This window comes from Nicotiana tomentosiformis, chromosome 11, assembly GCF_000390325.3.
Source record: "Nicotiana tomentosiformis chromosome 11, ASM39032v3, whole genome shotgun sequence".
NCBI classification, from domain to species: domain Eukaryota; kingdom Viridiplantae; phylum Streptophyta; class Magnoliopsida; order Solanales; family Solanaceae; genus Nicotiana; species Nicotiana tomentosiformis.
In genome coordinates this window covers 63,608,329-63,615,634 of record NC_090822.1, presented here as the reverse complement: position 1 = coordinate 63,615,634, position 7,306 = coordinate 63,608,329, and the positions used below count along the sequence as shown (strand labels likewise).

Below are 7,306 nucleotides of genomic sequence, written 5' to 3'. Positions count from 1 at the left end.
ATTGGATCTGGGAAACGTGAAAATTAAAGGGAAATTGAGATACAATATGGGCCATTGATCAAATGGATTAACGACTTAGATGGGTGTGTGCTTCTTGGGTGAGTGTTGAAGACGGATGATGTAGCAAAGTTTGATTGGCTTAGGGAGAGGCATGGATTTTTGGGGGGGGGGGGGTCGTTTGGATTGGGTCAGATGGTGTAATTGGGCCAATGTTTTGGGCTAATTCCAATTTAATGCATAGCCACATTTGTATTTAATTGCAATTATAATTATAGCCATTTAGCCTTTAACCTCTTTAAAACTAATTTAATTAAACTTAATTAATTTTAATAAAATATAATAGAAATTATAATCATAAAATACACTACTAATTACTGTATTTAATCAATTATTTATAAAAATACTTTATTTCTTAAATTGTGACATTAAGAATTGTAGGCTAATTAACCTAAAATTAAGGAATAACGTTTTAAATCAACTATAGAACTTATGTAATAAATGTAAAAGTTATTTCAATAGTCTCAAAATAGTAAGAGTAATATATTTAAAAATTATGTAATACTAAATTACTAATTTCAACATTATAAATTACTAATATATATATAAAAATAGGTATTATTGATTAGAAAATATTTTCAATACATTTATTGCAAATCATTAAGTATAAATAAATTAATTTTAAAAGGGAGGGTCGAAATTATCCGTCAATAGGGATGAGTGCTCGACACCAAGTCAATACCAAGATCAATGTCCCTGTAGGGTGGCATGCCTAGTAGCTCTGATGGAAACACATCTGGAAAGTCTCTCACTACCGGATTGACTCAACCGTAGGAGTATCAGCACTAACATCCCTCATGAAGGCCAAGTATGCCAAACATCCCTTCCCAACCATTGAGCCTTCCAATGCAAAATTACTCTACTAGGAACATGATCCAGGGAGCCTCTCCACTCCAACCTTGGAAACCCCGGCATCGCCAACGTCACGGTCTTAGCGTGACAATCAAGGATAGCATGATATGGTGACAACTAATCCATGCACTAAATCACGTCAAAATCAACCATGCTAAGCAGTAAAAGATCAACTCTGGTCTCATAAACCCCAATAGTCACCACACACAGCCGATATACGCGGTCCACAATAATAGAATCGCACACCGACGTAGATATATGAACATACATAACTAAGAAATCACGAGGCATATCCAAATAATGAGCAAAGTATGATGACACATATGAATAAGTGGAACCAGGGTCATATAATACTGAAGCATCCCTCTGGCACACCGAAACAATACCTGTGATCACAGCATCAGAAGCGATTGCCTTTAGTCTGGTGGGAAATGCATGGAAACAGGCTTAACCAACACCTGACTAACCTCCCCCTCTAGGGCGACCTCGACCCACACGACCTCCACCCCGAGCTGGCTGAGTGGGTGGTGTAGCAACTGGTGAATAAGTCATAGTATGGCCCTGCTGCACTGGAACTCTGTAATGCAGGGGCAATAATCATCATGTACCCCAACTCTCCACAATCGTAACAACCTTGAACTGGGAATGACTGTGGGGCATTAATCGGACCCCGATATCTAAAATAACCATTGGTAGAACCCGATACTAACAAACTCTAAAGTGATGGAGCACGATACGAGCCCTGAGATGGAAGTGCATTTAAAGACGACTGAACTTGTTGAGTGCTGTATGAATCATGGGTAGATGATGAACCACGAGAAACCTGACGAGCCATCTGAGCGGTCCTAAAAGGATGACCTCTGTTGTGATGCGACTAGCCTCTAGATGAGGCACTGCTAAACTACCTAACCCATAGATCATCTTGCCCTCCCACTCCTCATGCTCAAGCCTACGAACCTGCTCCAAGCGCTTGCCAATCTCGACCACCTAGTCAAACCGTCCGTCTCGGCCACTCAAGCTAAACTGTAACGTAGACCATAGTTGAGGCCATCAATGAACCTCTTGGTCCTCTCTCTCTCTCTCTCTCTTAGTGGGAACTAACTATATGGAATGACGGGCAAAATATGCAAACCTCATCTTGTACTAAGTCACAATCATATCTCCCTAGCGTAGCTGCTGAAACTCCCTACGTAACTCCTCTTTACGAGTCAGTGGAACAACCTTCTCTAAGAAGATAAATGAGAACTCATGCCATATAAGTGGTGATGCACTAGCCTGATCAACTCATAAGCCTTCCAGCATATGTAGGCTGCCCATGTTAGCTGAAAAGTAGTAAATGCAACTCCACTGGTGTCCAAAATACCCGAGGTGCGAAGAATCAGTTGACACCGGTCTAGAAAATCCCGAGCATCCTCTGACTCCCCTTCACTGACCTCTGGTGGATCAAGCCTCGTAAACTGCTCCAAACTCCTCTACTCTGCATTAGTCATAGGTGGACCAACCTCGGCCGGAGCAGCAATAACTGGTTGAACTAGTAACACCCGTGGTTTCTAATAACCTAGGGCTAGCTGCCCTGGAGTACGGGTGGGGGGAGTTTGGGCTCCTCCTCCAGCCTGTGAGGTAGCTGGTGCAACTGGCATCAAAACCGCCTGAGCCAATCCCGTAAAAACACTTTAAATCTAAGCCAATCCTCCTGAAGACCAGGTATCACAATAGGTACTGCCTGTTGTACCCTATTTTGCACTAGTCAAAATAAAATACAACTAATGGTTCTTTTGAAGTTGATAAAAGAGAGTCGCCACCTAATACTTTAAGGTATATTAGGGTACCTATGGGTTTATAAGGTTATTATCCTCATGGTCCGCTAACCGGTGAGATTTGGGTAAGGGTTCTGAAGTTAGGCACCCCTTAAAATCTACCTGAGGTAGCCCCTTAGGTTTAGGCTAGGTTCGGTGAAAGAAATGTCTATATTCTGCTTAACTAGCATTCAAAAGTATGAAAAGTATTATAAGTCTTGTCTAGAATTTTCTAAAAAAGATTGTGTATGTACTATAAAAAGAAATCATAAGTTTTGGGGTTTTATAATCTTAAAGAAAAATCGCCCTTTGAAATATATATGTCTACTGATTAAGCGTTACTTGTATATGGTTTAGTAAGATAGGAGACTATTTGAGAATATACCTTAAGTTGGGATAGGTATACTTTATAAATGTCAACCGGAATCTTTGAAACTCGTTGAGGTCCATTAGTTCATAAACATCGTCTATGTTTTGTTTTATTTCTTGAAAAAACAGCTTCGCAGTTATTTTTGTAGTTCTAATTTTCAAAGAGATTTTGTTTTGCTTTGGAATCTGTCAAAGTACAAACTTATTAAAAATTGTTAGTGATAACAAGATAAAGTCTTTCATTTGTTAATAAAATGAATTTGAATTAATAACTGACCAAATATTAAAGGGTTTAAAATGCAAAATTTTGATTTGATTCTTTTACCTATGAGCTTTGGTTTGCCTTTGTTCCTACACAATCAAAGTATCAAAGTTATCCACTAATAACGTTAGTCATTCAATGATACACATATGTGAAATAACAAGACTGTAACGAATAGAGTTTGAAATAAATTAGTTGAGAGAGAGAGAGACTAGACTCTTTGACAATTGGGCTGGTACGCTCAACCAGGCCCATCGAGATTCGACAGACTCCATCATGAGGACAAGGGAGCAGGCTGGACTTGAAGTTGGGCATGAGTTCCCATTGTAACTCAGTAGGCCCAATTCAAATCATGCACACAAAAATTAAAAAGATCATTAGTATATATCAAATGCAAAGATAAAATAAAACAAAAATTATGTCAAACTAATAATTAAGAGCTGAAGAATATGGTGAGATAAATTTTATTTATCTTAGTCCTATGAGGATTAATAGGAGCTAATGATTAAAGGATTAGGATAAATTTTTATTTATGAATAAAATCTCCTTTTGAACACTTGGCACTTTAGAGTTCATGAGAGTCTCACAGACCCCGAGCAGTGCTTGTGTCAGGGAAGGCTGTCTTATCTACAACCAGGTTTCACATCCAAATACCATTAACTACCTACTTCTTATCTTCCTCAAAGTCTTAAACAAAAATAAAAGGATCAATGGAGTAATTTTGTTTTTCCAAGACACAAACAGTAGATGTAAAACTCATGATAAATTCTTTAAAGTTTTAAACACACAAACACTCTATAGCTGTGAACAAATGGGATGCTATAATTAATTATCAAAGCACAGAAGTAGCCAAGGGAATAATATTGACTTAAGAGGATTCATATCAGAGTATAAGATATGCAGGCAGTCATGAAATCACTGTGAAGACATAGTCAAACAAGAAAACAAAGTTATAGGCAATAGACATGTTTCATTACTCAAAGCTTTTAGACCCAGAAGTGTTAACATAAAAGTATTATACAAAGGTGAGCATAGATGTATGTTTCATTGTCTTCATTGAGAGTTTAATGCTTCAGCATTCTTCTAAGTGGGTTCAGATCATAAGGATTGTTCACATGTATTTCAAAAGCCTCATCATAGTTAACAGCAGGCATACATTGCATTAGGATCTTACACTTAACAGTTAGGCCAATGGTGTTCATTTAGGATTTCGGAGTGGGACATGCCAACCAATCAAAGAAATAAGGTCATTAAATAGGAGAGTGCTAGTCTTAATCTTATCCAATCCTAATGGATTGACTATAACAACATATGGGTCATTCAAGCTTTCTAACGATCAAACTTAAATGGATTCAAGTTAAGCCTCTACAGGAACTGACACTACCATGTATAAGGAAATAGGTGATAACACTCATTCTAAACTTGATAATGCAAACAGGTCATGATGAACTAACATTTGAATATGTAGGCAAGTTTACTAGCATGGAATGTCAACAGAGCTCAATACATGATTTGTATACGACAAACATATGAGAATAAGATAGGGCAAAGTTATAGTTAAGTCCAATAGTTAGAGTCATGAGAACAGATCATCATAAGCATCAGGAACAAGTATTTGATAAGTAATATTCGCAAACTCAAACCAAGTACAACACTATAGCGAAACCAGAATCATGACAGGAAAAGTTGACACATAAGTGTAGACATGCAATATTTCAAGCCAAAGTCATAGGATAGTCTATGAAGATGGAAAACTCAATCATGACAAGTGTGAACTAAAATGCAAAGTCCATTAGTGTAACAGCAGAAATCTCACCAAGAGCTCAAGTAGTCATAAGAGAGCAAGTGTCAAGCTTACTACAAGGATTAATCTTAACAAGATATATTCAATTTTAGGACAAGTTTCCCTAAAATTACTAACAAGGTTCATCCATGTTTTTTTCAGTTTCTAATCATTACAAGAAGCATGCAGAGGATATTTTGTGACAGGCCATCAACCAGAGTCAAACAAGTTAGCATGAGGGTAGAAACTAGGTCAAAACAGCGGAACACCACAAGTATTAAGATGGCACAATGTGACAAGTACTAACAGTATTTCAACAAAAATTTTAGAAGCTTGATTCCAACTACTCGATTAAAAGAGAAAATTTCAAGCAATATCATCTGCATAAATCTTAGTTCAATTAGTCATGAGGGTTAATAGGGTCTAACAGTACAGATTCATGGATCATCAAATATGTAGTGTAGGCAGAATACTAACATTAGATTCTTCAACTAAAGTCATTCAAGTGAGCATGTTAAATACAAAACATGATCTATAAGGAAAACCACTTATAATATCACGAGTAGAGGAGTCAAATTGATATGGTGATACATAAACACAAAGAGAAGTTTAGGAGCATGATTTCAGTTAGCTTAGCTTACCTAGTATTATTGTTCAACCAATAGAAGTAGATTATGCACAAATAAGCATAAATATTAACTTAACTTAATAACAGAGGCTTAGTAAGGGTAATCACAAGAATATTACTTAGTTTGGAGTCATTTTTACTAATTGGATCATGAAAGATAAGGTTCAATTATACATATTTGATAACAACATCAATATAGCATATTTCAATCAGAAAATCACTAAGTTAACAATGGTAATAACATGCAAAGGCTGGTCATGACAAACATAATTTTATATCATCAATAGCTAACATAAACGATAGAGAATAGGCTAGGAAATCATCGGGAACATTGAAACGTGCATACGACTAATTCAAAATAAGAAGAGGGTTAGTGTGTACTGACCTTCTGCAGGGCAGCTAACCAAGTAGGAGGTGTTCATTAGCCATTTAGGAGACCCAAACTCACGACCAGTATAATAGTTAAACTAAGACCAAAGAAGAGAAAGACATAGAAAAAATTAGAGAGTACTTAGTGAGAAAACTTAAAATTATACTCTTTTCTTTATTTCTCTTGTGTTTCGGATAGTATTCAATACGTGGTTCTGTCTATTGATGAAGACATTGAATGTCCCTCTTATAGTGGCATTCAATCCACTTAGGGTTCCAATAGATTCAATATAGGTAGTGGAAAGTGACGATAGTTGGATAATGATAGAAATAAAGGTTAAATAAGTGAAGAAAAGAAGGGAAATGCAACACGGATTTACCTCGGCATGAGGGGATGACCGTTGAATGCGAAGACCCATCAGACAAACCCTAATGTCTAGAGGTCACTCTGTTTGACCTCTAGACAAAGAATAATGATAATGATCTTGCGGATAATGGTCATGCATGCCTAGACTTGAAGGAACAGAGGAATGATTGATGGATTTCAGGTTTCATAGTTTTGGTCAAGGGTTTCGGATTCGAGATTCAAATTGTAACAACAAAATTGGAAATGTTTAGGTGGAATTCACAGTATTACATGGGTAAAGGGGATGATTTGAGGGTTGGATTTGTGACCTTGCACAAATTTGTATATGGTTTTTGATTGATAGGGGTGGATGGGATGAGAGAAAGGAGAGAGGAAAGGGAAATGAGGGTGACTAGGTGGTAGGAGAATGATTTAGGGTTAGGGGTGTTTGGTAGGTTTAAAGTGCACATCGTTTGATCAACGACCCTAAAATTTCAGAGTATAAGAAGTAATAAAAGTTTTATTATGAGAAAAAAAGACATTCGTTGGATCTCTGTAATCCAACGGTGAAAATGAGTTTTAGGCGAGAATTAAAAGAATTAAGAAAACATAAATTAATTATGGATCATTGATGATTTGAATCAACGGTCCAGATGTGTTTGTTCTTTCTCTGTAAGTGCGAAAGATAGGCCACGTGGCACGATGACATTGGCTCAAAGGATATGGCACTGATTGCAAACATAGGATAAATGGGGTAGGTCTGGATCGGGTTGGAGGTGATTGGGCCTGTGTATTTGGGCTAAAATAGCCGAAATGGACTTTAACACAGCCACTTTTACTCTAT

General features: G+C 37.1%; 1 long non-coding RNA gene across 1 annotated transcript; it reads right to left on the bottom strand.

The window, feature by feature from the left end:
- Positions 1-3,439: 3,439 nt before the first annotated feature.
- LOC138900759 (uncharacterized) lies at positions 3,440-6,865 on the bottom strand. Its single transcript, XR_011412006.1, has 2 exons — positions 6,497-6,865; positions 3,440-6,214 (listed from the first exon to the last, which is right to left on the bottom strand). It is a non-coding gene; the product is annotated as an uncharacterized lncRNA (long non-coding RNA).
- Positions 6,866-7,306: the final 441 nt, after the last annotated feature.